The following is a 14303-nucleotide window of genomic DNA, read 5'->3' on the forward strand; positions in this document are numbered from 1 at the left end:
ATCCGCTCGCCTTGGCTTCCCAAAGTGCTAGGATTACAGACAGACATGAGCCACTGCGCCCTGCCCAGGGATTTAAGTAATTTGCTCTCAGTCACACAACCAGTAATGGTACAGCCAAAACTTTAACTGTGTGACTCTTAAGCCCATATGCTTTCTAATTTTCCACCCTATTACTAGAGTTGAAGGAAATGGAAGCATTACGTTGACCCAAGGGCATTTCACAACTTTAAGCCCAGGCAATGCAAGGCTCCTTAAAGTGCTAACAACTTAAACACATTTCAGAGTGAAAGCAAGACTGTGGAACGGGAGCAAGTACAGTATAAGGGCACAACATTAATTAGTCATAAATCTGTAATAAGCTGAACATGGAAATAGCTTTTTTTTTTTTCCCCTTGAGACGGAATTTCGCTCTTGTTGCCAGGCTGGAGTGCGATGGTGCGATCTTGGCTCACTGCAACCTCTGCCTCCTGGGTTCAAGCAATTCTCCTGCCTCAGCCTCCCGAGTAGCTGGGATTACAAGCATGTGCCACCACGCCCAGCTAATTTTGTATTTTTAGTAGAGACAGGGTTTCTCCATGTTGGTCAGGCTGGTCTCAAACTCCCGACCTCAGGTGAGCTGCCCGCCTCAGCCTCCCAAAGTGTTGGGATTATAAGGGTGAGCCACTGCGCCCAGCTGGAAATAGCTTTTTATGAGTATAGTCTGGAATGTATATACCTTCCCCTAAAAAGCTATTTTAGTAGCCATTTAAATTTATATCTCAAAAATTCAATGGAACAAAAGCAAATTATAAAACTTTCTATAACTGAGACATATGCAGAATTTCTACAGGGTATTTGGGATAGAAGGTAAATAGTTAACAGCAAAGGGAAAGAAGATCTAGAAGCCTGGGAAGACCTACTTGAAATAAGAGACCAACCCTCTGTTTGGGTCTCTAAAAATTGAATATGCTGAATCTATAATATACTTCACAACTGCTCCCCATTCTGCCTCATTAACCTTTATTTTCTAGTAATACAGGTGCAAGAATATTTATAAAAAATACTATGCTTGGACAATTAAGTCAATATTTTCTAACAGTGAACTGATTAATTTGAAGTTTACAGTTAAAAAATAAAAACCTTAAATTAAGGTTATGTGATATCTCATTTTAAGTGGAAGAAACCAGAGCATTTGAGCGAGTCAGCTATTCACACAAAAAGACTGTGAATTACGTTGATTGCTTGTCAATGAGAAAAAAGGAAAAGATTGCTTTGTTTATAATTCCTCACTTTTTTAAAGAAATACGTCAGTGTAGCTCAAAGAATGTTTCTTTTTAAAAATTTACTATTGTTAGTAGACACACGTTAGTAGACCTGCTACGTTGCCCAGGCTGGCCTCAAACTCTTGGGTTCAAGCAATCCTTCCACCTCGGCCTCCCAAAGTGCTGGGATTACAGGCATGAGCAACCACGCCTGGCCTAAAAGAATGTTTCATTTTTAACTGTTTTGAGACCCTTTATGGACTACAGAACCTGACCTTATTATTTCTCCAACTGGCATTTGACCTATTATAAGTCTAAATATCACAAGATAATAATCACTAGATTCTTACTGAAGACTAAATCCGTTATTAAAAGATATATATAATACAAGTAAGTCTCTTTTTTTCTTTTTTGAGACAGGGTCTCTGTTGCCCAGGCTGGAGTGCAGTGGTGTGACCTTGGTTCACTGCCATTTCTGCCTCCCAGTCTCAAGCAATCCTCTAACTTCAGCCTCCTAAGTAGCTGGGACTACAGGCGAATACCACCATCTCCAGCTAATTTTTTTTTTTTTTTGTAGAGCTGGGTTTTTGCCATGTTGCTCGGGCTTGTTTTGAACTCCTGGCCTCAAACAATCCTCCTGCCTCAGTCTCTCCAAGTGCTGGGATTACAGGCATGAGCCACTGTGCCTAGCCACAAAAATCTTTAGGAAGAAAATTCTAGACACAAAATCCATGGATTAAACCCTACATATTTCTAATTAGTTTCCAAATATCTGGATATTATTAATATGCTGCTTAACCTCCTTAGTATTCAAAAGTATCTTATTAAAGCCTTAATAATTAGTGTGGCTGCAGAATCAACCAAATTAATTAAAACTACCAAAAACTTTAAAATTCTAAGTAGTATATTCAAATAAATAGGTATTCAGTTGTTTGTAGGCTCAGCTTTATGCTGGCCAACATACTGACACAAACATGTAAGATAGTCTTGCCTCCTTACAGCAAGGTTAACATTTTAAGATCAGAGACAACAACACATTAAATACGAAAAGCCACCACAGATTTGACAAGTGACCTTTTGTTTCAACATAGTAACAGTATTTTCAAACTAACTGGCCTCAATGTGAAAAATGCATAGGAAAAGGCTTCTTGTCTTTCCTCTATTTTGAGCCATCCTGAACAATGAAAACGATTGTTATAACAACCGGATGATGAAGCAGAAAACAAATAAAAGCTTGAGTTCCTGACAACTTTGTGGACCTATCATACCAGCCCTACGCTACACACTTTTGGACTCATTTTACACAAGACAAAAACTTCTATTTTGTTTATGCCATTAAACACTTTTCCATGATATGCATCCAAGGCAAATCCCGCTGATAAGGAAAGGCAATCTACTATTAGGTGTGCTAGATATTTACTAAACACTGATCACTTTATAAACATTTGTGCATGTTAAATTCACTTCATGAATCACAGAACCTGAATAAGGTTTTTAAATTTGAAAGTTACTGGCAATATAGATTTCAAGTTATATTTGTTTCAGAAAATTGAAAATCTGAAGAGAAAGAGCAATATGAGGGAACCCTGTAGTGATAGAAATGTTCTGTATTATAACTACATCAATGTCAATATTCTGGTTGTGATACTGTACTATAATTTTGCAAGATAACATCATGGGGGAAACTTTTTTTTTTTTTTTTTTTTTTTTGAGACAGAGTCTCCGTTACCCAGGCTGGAGTTCAGTGGCGAAATCTCGGCTCACTGCAACCTCCTCCGCCTCCCAGGTTTAAGCAATTCTCCTGTCTCAGCCTCCCAAGTAGCTGGAATTACAGGCGCCCACCACCACGCCCGGCTAATTTTTGTATTTTTAGTAGAGACGGGGTTTCACCATGTTGACCAGGCTGGTCTTGAACTCCTAACCTCAGGTGATCCACCCACCTCGGTCTCCCAAAGTGCTGGGATTACAGGCATGAGCCACCGTTCCTGGCCAGGAAACAATTATTTTACAACTACATGTGAAACTACAGTGGTCGCAAAAAAGGTTTAATTTTAAAATACTAACGATAAACATTAACAAAATATTAACTCCTACTAAAAGTATTCATTCCATGAGAGAAATAAATACGCGATGAAAGTAATAAATACTACACGAAGCTACAGTAATGATGACACTGTAGTATTGGTGAAAGGATTGCCAAATAGATCAATGGATGAGAATAAAGTCCAGAAATAGGCTATAATTCAATTTATATTTTATTCTAGAAAAGGCAAAATTTTGAGGACAGAAAACAGATCAGTAGTTTGTCAAAGGCTAGAAGGTGAAGCAAGAGTTAACTACAAAGGGGCAGAAATGAATTTTGTGGAGATTCATAGAAATGCTGTATGTCCTGACTGTGGTGAGTTACACGACTGTGTCAAATTTCATAACTTGGCTGGGCGCAGTGGCGCACGCCTGTAATCCCAGCACTCTGGGAGGCTGAGGCAGGCGGATTGCTTGAGCTCAGGAGTTCAAGACCAGCAACATGGTGAAACTCTACGTCTACAAAAAATACAGAATTTAGCTGGCGTGGTAGTGTGCGCCTGTAGTCCCAGTTACTTAGGAGGCCGAGGCAAGAGGATGGCTTTAGCCTAGAAGGCGGAGGTTGAAGTGAGCTGAGATCTTATCACTGCACTCCAGCCTGGGTGACTAAGCCAGAACTTATCTTTAAAAAAAAAAAAAGTAGGCCAGGCATGGTGGCTCACACCTGTAATTCCAGCACTTTGGGAGGCCGAGGCGGATGGATTATGAGGTCAGGAGATCTAGACCATCCTGGCTAACACGGTGAAACCCCATCCCTTCTAAAAATACAAAAAAATTAGCTGGGCGTGGTGGCGGGTGCCTGTAGTCCCAGCTACTCGGGAGGCTGAGGCAGAACAGCATGAACCTGGGAGGCAGAGCTTGCAGTGAGCCGAGATCGCACCACTGCACTCCAGTCTGGGCGACAGAGCAAGCCTCCATTTCAAAAAGAAAAAAAAAAGGAAAAATGAACATTTCCTAGTTTTAAAATTAATTTTTTAAAAAAGAAAAGAACAATTTAAAAAAAATTTTTTTTATGTCAGAACTCTACCAAAAAGGGCGAATTTTAGCTTAGGCAAATTCTATAAATATGATTTTTAAAATAAGAATGAAAGCAATACATTTAGCAAAGTTTTATTAGTTTAAACTACTTAGAATAAAAGCTTACCGGAATACAAGTTTTTATTTGATTTAAATTATTCTTTAACTTAAAAACAATTACTGCTTTTCTAAAAACCTGGCTAACTGAGGTAGGTCTACTTGTTAGATCTCATTGAAGTATAGATTGGTCCTGCCTATACTTATTAGAAGAAAAGCCAGAGAGTTTTGTGTAATGCAAATATGTAAAGGGAGCCCTAAAGTTTGTCTCCATCTCAACCATAAGCATATAAAAATCAATCTTAAAAATCCCTGTTTCTTCGGAAAGAAGCATTATACTGGTGTTTTCTCTCTTACAACCTGAGTTAGTCAAATCAAAGTCAGGTGATTTACGTACATCAAAATGAAGTACATAAAAACAACTGAAAGAACTTACAATGAAATTATTACATGCACACTACCTAAGATGATAAAATTAGGCTGGGTGAGGTGGCTCACACCTGTTATCCCAGCACTTTTTGGGAGGCCAAGGCGGGTGGATCACCTGAGGTCAGAAATTTGAGACTAGCCTGACCAACATGGTGAAATCTCGTTTCTACTAAAAATACAAAAATTAGCCTGGCATGGTGGGGGGCCCCTGTAATCCCAGCTACTCAAGAGGCTGAGGCTGGAGAATCGCTTGAACCCAGGAGGCAGAGGTTGTAGTAAGCCAAGATTGCACCACTGCACTCCAGCCTGGGCGACAGAGTGAGATTCTGTCTCCCAAAAAAAAAAAAAAAAAAAAACAAAAACAAAAAACAACTTATACTTATTACTCCCTTCTCAAATTCTTTCTTCTCGCTGGTATTTTCTAGCTAGACCACCTACTTGTAGACCCCTTTTAGGGAGCTCAAACATAATAACCTATTTTTTGTTGTTGTTTAACCATCCTTAGGGTACATTTATAACAACAAAATCAATATTTTTTTTTTTGAGATGGAGTTTCACTCTTGTTGCCCAGGATGGAGTGCAATGACGCAATCTTGGCTCACTGCAACCTCTGCCTCCCAAGTTCAAGCAATTCTCCTGCCTCAGCCTCCCAAGTAGGTGGGATTATAGGCACGCGCCATTAAGCCCTGCTAATTTTGTGTTTTCAGTAGAGATGGGGTTTCACCATGATGGTCAGGATGGTCTCAAACTCCTCAAAATCAATATTGCTAACTGACTCACTGACTGGAAGGAGATGAAGGAAATTGCAAGCATATCTTTGGACAGAAAACTAAAATGTAAATATCAGCCCATTCTGATCGCCAATCATAGCAAATTATTACTGCAGGGCTAAATTATTTGGCACTACAGTGCCCTTGATTCATTCTATTTGAATATTAGTGACATAATCACCAGCCAAATAAGACTTACCTACGTTTTCTTTTTTTTTGGAGACAGTCTCACTTTGTCGCCCAGGCTGGAGTGCAATGGCACAATCCTGGCTCTCTTGCAACCTCTGCCTCCTGGGTTCAAGTGATTCCCACCTCAGCCTCTCAAGTAGCTGGGATTACAGGCATGCACCAACACACCCAGCTAATTTTCGTATTTTTAGTAGAGACAGGGTTTCACCATGTTGGCCAGGCTGGTCTCAAACTCCTGACCTCAACACACCTGCCTCGGCCTTGCAAAGTGCTGGGATTACAGGTGGTGAGCCACCGCGCCCAACCTTATTTATGTTTCCTTAATGCATTTACCTTATTCAGTCCTATATTAGTTATTCATATGTATTTCACTTATCCTTGCCTTGCAAACTCTATCCCTACTACAAATATAAACACCAATATAATGTCTGAGAACAATTAAGTACTAATTATTTACTCATATTTAATTATCCTGTTGCATCTAGCACCATGGTTTTCAGAGAAGATACTTGTGGCTGAAATAAAAAAAAATACGATTCAAGACTCCATCCTATCAAGTTTTATTTTAAAAATTTTTTTATATTTTTTAACTTTTTAATTATTTGTCTGGCATGCAAAGTTTTATTTTGTTTATAGCACCAATAAATATCTAAAATTATCCTTTTGTGTTTATCTCCCTTGCACTAGAATCTAAGTCACAAGTCCTTGTCTTATTCATAACCCTTTTACCAATGCCTACAACAGCAGCCAGCACACAATACTTACTGAACGGATTATATAAAATTTGCCTGTGTGTACTTTAAAGTACTAACTCAGAATACTGCCTACTAGCTTCAAAGAAAAAAAATGGCACAAACAATTGCATTTTTCATCCCTGGAAATTCAAATCAAAAGACAGAACGACAACAAATAAATGAAATATTTGTTTCCCCCATGCTTGCTGTCACCTTTTATTGCCACTAGATAGCATTCTTTCATCTGCTAGCAAAATACTGGAAAAGAAAAAAGCTTAAACATCGCAGAGTACGCAAGTAAAATAATGAAGATACCCCTTGATTAGTACAATGGTTAAGAATTTAAGCCGCAGGGCAACCCATTTATTGAAGAATTTTTCTCTTTGCTTCAATGATCAGATTAAGATGCTGACTTTCAAACCCTCAACAATGTAACCTGAATCATTAAGAGTGAATGATCAAAAGCTTAAGACCGTGCTTTGACAAAAATTGTAAAACAGTCAAGTAAAGTGAAAAGTAAATCGCAAGTGTTCAAGAAATGCATTTAACTATAGTATCTTTTAATCCTGCTTAACTGCTATCCTTTAGTATGTTGTCATATGCACTTATTCCTCCCAAACAGAAGCACAGAACAGGGCTCTGGTTCTGATACTGCCTGTGCTTGAAAACGTCATCACTCATGACCTTGGGCAAATTTTAATTAATTAACCTCTGTGTATGGGCTCTTCAAACTGTAAAATGACCAAATGAGCAACTCTCACATGGCTATCCTGGGAATTAAATAATAGTACATGTATGCTCTCCCAAGGCACTAGGGCCCATTCACATTTGAGGGGTGCCCACTCACTGAATTTACGGGAAAAAAAAAGGGTATATGTCAAAAACCTAGAATAGTTCCTGCACATGGTCGGCTCTCAAAAGTTTACTAGTATTGTCTTCATCTCCCTAAAATGACATACAGCAAGTTTCAAGAACAGTGAGTATAATGTAAGAAAACTAAGGACTGGCTAAAAAAAAAAGATGAGTCATCACAGCTGGCAGATTCTTCACTTGTCTGACAAATATAAGGAGGATCTAACATTTACTGAGTTCTTTAGGTGCTAGGCACTGTGGCAGACTGTTGCAGTTACTGAACTGAATCACACCTTTCTGGTCCCTTCCCACATTAACTCTGGATTTACTCATGTGACTTCCTTTGGCCAATGTAACACTAACAAACATACAGCACGCTGAAGCTTGTACCTTTCTTGCACTTTGGGGCTTGCTGTCTCTTGCTGCTGAGTTCTACCATCTTGTGAACAAGTTAGGTCTAGTCTCCTGTAGAGTAACAGGTCACATGGAAGTGGACTTTAGCTACCTCAGTCTGAGGCCCCAGACATGTAAGGCTATCCTAGATTCTAGGACCTAGACAATCTAGTCCTAGCCAGGTCAGCCCAGACTCTAAGAACATTCCGGCCAACCACAGAATTGTAAGGTAATGTTTATTGATTTAGGCCACTAACTTTTAGGGGTGGTTTGTTATACAGCAAAGGTAACTATTACAGCCACCATATAAACATAGACATTTTTTTTTCCAGTTTTACAGATCAGGAAAGAAGATTCCCAAAACTAGCTTAGTTTGGCCCCAAAGACTCTTCCTACTATATCAAGCCATCTTTGCATGCCACACTCTGAGGTTTTAGGCTCTGGTGGTTTTATCCTACAACCCTTATTTAACCCTTTCCTTTGCACCAGGAGACAGTATACCATGGTCCATGGCCAAATCCAACTCATCACCATTGCAAGCTAAGAATGGTTTAAACACTTATTACCTGAAAAAGAAATCAAGAGAACAATAGCTATAAAAATATAAAATACTTAGGAATAAATTTAACCAAAGAGGTGAAAGACTTGTACACTGAAAACTATTAAAACACTGATGAAAGAAATTGAAGACACAAATGGAAACATATTCTGTGTTCATGAATTCGAAGAGTTAATATTGTTAAAATGTCCATCCTACCCAAAACAACTTACAGATTCAATGCAATCCCTATCAAAATTCCAACATTGGCTGGGCACAGTGGCTCAAGCCTGTAATCCCAGCACTTTGGGAGGCTGAGACAGGAGGATCACGTGAGCCCAGGAGTTTGAGACCAGCCTGGGCAACATAGGGAGACCCTGTTTCTACAAAAAAAAAATTAAAAATTAGCCAGGTGTGGTGGCATGAGCCTACAGTCCCAGCTACTCAGGAGGATAACCTGAGCCCAGAAGTTCGAGGTTACAGAGAGCTACTACACTCTAGCCTGGGCAACAGTGTGACCTTCTCTCCACAAAAAAAAAAAAAAAAAAAAAAATCCAACATTATTTTTCATAAAAATAGAAAAATAATCCTAAAATTAATATGGTTAAAACATTTTAAATGGTTCAAAATAAAAATCAGAAGACTATTTTGTGATATGTAAAATAACATGCAACAAATTTTAGTGTTCCTTAATAAAATATTTTTGGAATACAGCCATATTCATTCATCTATTATATATGACTACTTTTGCATTATAATAGCAGAGTTGGATAGCTGTGACAAAGACCATACGGACCACAAACCCTATGATATTTACTATTTGAACTTCTGTGTTTTTAAAATGTGCCAACTCCTGCTCGGAATTATTTACAGCATATGTTTTTAATTTTAAAAGATTTTTCTCAGCCTTTAGTGATGAGTAGTTTTGTATTTTTCCATACTTTTACTACTCTTTTCATTTTATTTAAAATTATTTTACACATGTTATTTCTCTTCATTCTTCTTTAACTTTTTTTTTTTTTTTTTGGAGGGGAAGAGGGGCTTTCCAGCAAAAACTGGAAAGCCTGCTAGACAATTCTAAAAGAGCTGTAACACTTCTCTCCTTTAACTTTTATCTTTGGATGACCTCTGAATTTGTCTAAGAAAGACAACCCCAATTTTAAAACTAATTCAGATGCATAGGTCAAATGAATTCCACTTACATTCAATAAATACTACAAGCCTCCCAGGCAGCATGGAAAACAAATGATAGTTTTACCTTGTCCTCAAAATTATTTCAAGTTTATCTATGAGAAAAGTTTTTCATTAAAAAGTGTGATCTTGGCCGGGTGCAGTGGCTCACACCTGTAATCCCAGCATTTTGGGAGGCTGAGGTGGGCAGATCACGAAGTCAAGAGATCGAGACCACCCTGGCTAACATGGTGAAACACCGTCTCTCCTAAAAATACAAAAATTAGCTGGGTATGGTGGCGTGTAACCCAGGAGACGGGGATTGCAGTGAGCCGAGATCGTGCCACTGCACTCCAGCCTGGCGACAGAGCAAGACTCTGTCTCAAAAAAAAAAAAAAAAAAAAGAAAAAGAAAAGAAAACGGTGATCTTATATGGCCCAACAGGAATGGATTATGATGGAGGCAGAAAAAGATGTAGGAGAGATGTTTTATCCAGAAGAGCCTCTAATTCCTCAGATCTGAAACTTTAATAACCATGTAGATATGAAATCCCCAATGGGGATTTAAGGTCAGAAGTAGCTATACAGTCTCACCTCTTTTGTGTGATGAGTCTATTATAATATTTGCCTGCCACTGATAACTAAGAACTTCAGAACCACTACTATTCTACTTCACCACCCTGCTGCTAATCAATTCAGAAAGACACAAAGTAAAGCCAACACTGAATATTCTTTCACATTAGAAAGGAGGTGAACCTCAATTTACTTGCCACTCTCCCATTTTTATCATCTTTCTTACCATAAATAAGATCTCTGCAGTAATGACCGTAAGTCCTGGTGGAGACTCAGCTGACTGCATGTGGCATCAGTGTAAAGAATAAAGAAACTGCCATAAAAACTAACCACTCTCACCCTCAGCATTTACCAAAGACTTTCTTATGAGGCATTAGACAGATGCTCCTAATAGCCACTACAATTTGGAAGTCCTTAGAACACCGAAGAAATTTGTATGGTAAGTCTAAACTTCATTGAACTATTTTGTGAAGCATAAGGCAGTTGAGTCCATGCAGAAACATTTACAACATAGCTTTATATGCTATTTGAATTAAATGTTTAGAAACAGATTCATTTTCTATTTTCATTTGTTTTTGTGACTATGTATGAATTTTTAGCATATAAAAAAAGGGCTTCCCAGAAATGACTTCCCAATTTATACTATTATGCATAAGGGTTCTAAATGTTAACTGTTCAACTTGCAATGACAATCCAGGAGCCAATTAGGTTGGATGGTCTCTGGTACATACAGCAAACCCAATGATATATACCTAAAAAAGATAGTTCTACTCTAACTTAGATTCCAGAGAAAGAACAGTTATCCCTACCTGTGTAACAAACCTGCACATCCTGCACATGTACCTCAGAACTTAAAAAAATGAATTTAAAAATAATTTTTAAAAAAGAACAGTTACTCCAAATAACCCTTTTTAAGAAATTAAAAATTGTATCATCAGCCAGGCATGGTGGCTCACACCTGTAATCCCAGCACTTTGGGAGGCCGAGGTGGGTGGATCACCTGAGGTCAGGAGTTCAAGATCAGCCTGGCCAACATGGTGAAACCCCATCTCTATTAAAAATACAAAAATTGGCTGGAGACGGTGGCGCATGCCTATAACCCCAGCTATTCGGGAGGCTGAGGCACGAGAATGGCTTGAACCCAGGAGGTAAAGGTTTGCAGTGAGCCGATATCCAGACTGGGTGACAGAGCGAAACTAGTCTTAAAAAAAAAAAAATTGTATCAACATATTAGGGTCATCAGGGTTTACTGAAAACAATGCCTAGATGTTGCTTAGGACTTTTTTGTCCTGGAACTAGCAATTTTGATCTTACAGATTCAGTAGTATATACAGAAGGAGCAGGATTGAGAAGAAAAAAAAAAAAAAAGGCAGTGTAAGCTGACCAAATGAAAGCTTTCTTTCTGAAAAAGAACTACAATAAATTTAATGTGTTGCTAAAAATCTATACTATCTTTGAGCCTAAATAAGAAGTCCCCCTCCTGTAATCCTTTCTGCTAATCTATATTTTTTTCTTCATATTTCTACGCAACTCTTTCTCAAAAACTTCTACTTGATTAATCCCACATGTACCCAATCACTGGCATCCAAGCATGCATATTTAAATCAAAATAACTGTATTTGTTTCTCGCTTGAATCTTTTATGTTCATCTTACCGCATCAATATACTTAGCAGCTCTCTTTTGTCCTGAACATTAATGCATTTTATGATTCATTAACTGCATTTAGGCTAGTAATATAAAAGAATCCAAAGATAAAAAGTCAATTTTCTCATTTTTAATTCTAACATATCCTGAGTACTTAATACTTTGTATCATAGGTTTTTGTGCAAATTTTCTCACTCTTTTTTGAGATAGCATCCGGCTCTGTCACCCAGGCTGGAGTGCAGTGGCACAATCTTGGCTCACTGCAACCTCTGCTTCCTGGGCTCTAGCAGTCTTCCCACCTCAGTCTCCCAGGTACCTGGCACTACAGGCACACACTACCAAGCCCAGCTAATTTTTGTATTGTTTTTATAGAGGCGGGGTTTTGCCATGTTGCTCAGGCTGGTCTTGAACTCCTGAGCTCAAGACATCCACGCACCTTGGCCTCCCAAAGTGCTAGGATTACAGGCATAAGCCACTGCACCCAGCTAATTTTCTTTTACTTCATCTAAATTGCTTAAAGCATTCTACCAATGCAACATAGAAAGTCCACAGGGAATATACTTTAATGGCTGAATAGTTAAGAGCTCTAATTGGTTTATTACCACTTGATGCCTAAATTGATATCAGCTTATAAGATTAAAAATAACTAAGGCCAGGTGTGGTGGCTCATGCCTGTAATCCCAGCACTTTGGGAGGCCAAGGCAGGAGGACCACCTGAGGTCAGGAGTTCGAGACCAGCCTGACCAACGTGGTGAAACCTGGTCTCTACTAATACAAAAATAAGCCAGGCATGGTGGCGGGTGCCTGTAATCCCAGTTACTTAGGAGGCGGAGGCAGGAGAATCACTTGAACCCAGGAGGCGGAGTTGCAGTGAGCCGAAATCATGCCACTCCAGCCTGGGCAAAAGAGCGGGACTCTGTCTCAAAAAATAATAATTATGTAATATTAATTTTACAAGGCAGTTCTAAAAACAATACTGAACCATAGTCTCATGCTCACTTCGGCAGCACATATATTGAACAATAATCTCTTATGTTTCTTGACTTGATACCATTTTATAAATTTTAAATCCAAATACTATGGGGATAATATTTGGGGAAACCTAGCTATAAATGAAACTCTGGTGCAAATCCAATTCAGCCATTTTACTGATTTAACCTATAACAGGGAAAAGGTCTGTTAGTCAAAGCTGAAAGAAAAGGCAGCTTATTATCTTCAAAGAGAGAACTCACACCAGGCTAGCTAGGCTTTATCCGTCCTCAGAAAAAGGCAATATTATAAGTAAGCTTTTTAGGAACAGTTTAACCAGTTCATGTAAAACCAATCAGAAACAGCACATGTGGCTAGGTGTGGTGGTTCACACTTATAATCTCGGCACTTCAGGAGGCTGAGGCAGATTGCATGAGGCCAGTTGAAGACTAGCCTGAGAAACATAGGGAGACTCTCTATAAAATATTTTTAAAATTAGCCAGGTGTGGTGGCACATGCCTATAGTTCCAGCTACTCAGGAGGCTGAAGCAGAAGGATTGCTTGAGCCTTGAATTTCAAAGCTGCAGCGAGCTATGATCACTGCATTCCAGACTAGGTGATAGAGTAAGACTGTCTCTCAAAAGAGGGGAAAAAGAAAAGAAAAAGGCACACATCTGTGTGTTCTGATATGAGAAGACATCCAAACCATTACTAAGTGAAAAAGCTGCTTGCTAATTTTTTATGTTAGTATAATACAGAAAAAACGGTCGAGAAATATGCACTAAATTTCTGATAGTGGTTATCTCTGAATGGAGTATTTGGAAAATGAACTCCAGGCTTTCATCTTTTGCATTTTTCTCTGATACATGAATCTTTTACTTTAACAGAAAAAAAAAAAAAAAACAGATTTTTAAAAATTTATAAACTTTACTTCTGATAAGTGGAGCAAATCACATTCGAAAGTTCTGGGTCACTCATTATGATTATGAGGACTGAAATGAAAACATCTAACCCACTGCCTAGCAAACAGGAAAAGCTCAATAAATGTTAGTGTACTTCCAGTTCTGCAATGTCTTCTAATGCAACCAAGTTTTATACCGACCCGCCAGTATAGTTTTTTAACTGCTGCTTATTCCAGCTTCTCCTTTGCTGTTAGGTCCCACTTCTTGCTGCTGTCAGTATGCCCACCTTTAGAAGTACCTTCTACCACATATTGCTTCAAATCTGCCACAAACTCTTTCAGCTCCCAGAACATCTTAACTGTGCAACTTATTCTCTTTTATAGTAACTTATTCTCTTTCAGTTATTCATAAACCTTTATTAGCTCCTTCAAACTTTGAGTGTCTACACAGAAAGACTTGTATTCATTTTTGTATCCCCCATCAGAGTCCTACTGTGTCAGTCACTCAAATATCTGCATGCACAAATAGACATAAGCTATCCCTGTGACTGAAAAAAAAAAGGTCAGTCCGGGCATAGTGGCTCACGCCTGTAATCCCAGCATTTTGGGAGGCCGAGGCAGGCAGATTGCTTGAGCCCAGGAGTTTGAGACCAGCCTGGGCAACATGGCGATACCCCATCTCTACAAAAGATACAAAAATTATCCAGATGTGGTGGAAGGGGCCTGTGGTCCCAGCTACTTGGG

General features: G+C 38.8%; 1 protein-coding gene and 1 non-coding gene across 5 annotated transcripts in view; both read right to left on the reverse strand.

Annotated features, from left to right (window-relative positions):
- The window catches only part of BAZ1A (bromodomain adjacent to zinc finger domain 1A), a 119015-nt gene that overhangs the window by 82987 nt on the left and 21725 nt on the right, over positions 1-14303 (reverse strand). The gene's annotated exons all lie outside the window — the stretch shown is intronic.
- Positions 9339-9399, reverse strand: LOC116456401 (U7 small nuclear RNA). Its single transcript, XR_004244635.1, has one exon. It is a non-coding gene; the product is annotated as a U7 small nuclear RNA (small nuclear RNA).

The sequence above is a fragment of the Hylobates moloch genome, unplaced genomic scaffold (genome assembly GCF_009828535.3).
Source record: "Hylobates moloch isolate HMO894 unplaced genomic scaffold, HMol_V3 SCAFFOLD_16, whole genome shotgun sequence".
In the NCBI taxonomy this organism is placed as follows: Eukaryota; Metazoa; Chordata; class Mammalia; order Primates; family Hylobatidae; genus Hylobates; species Hylobates moloch.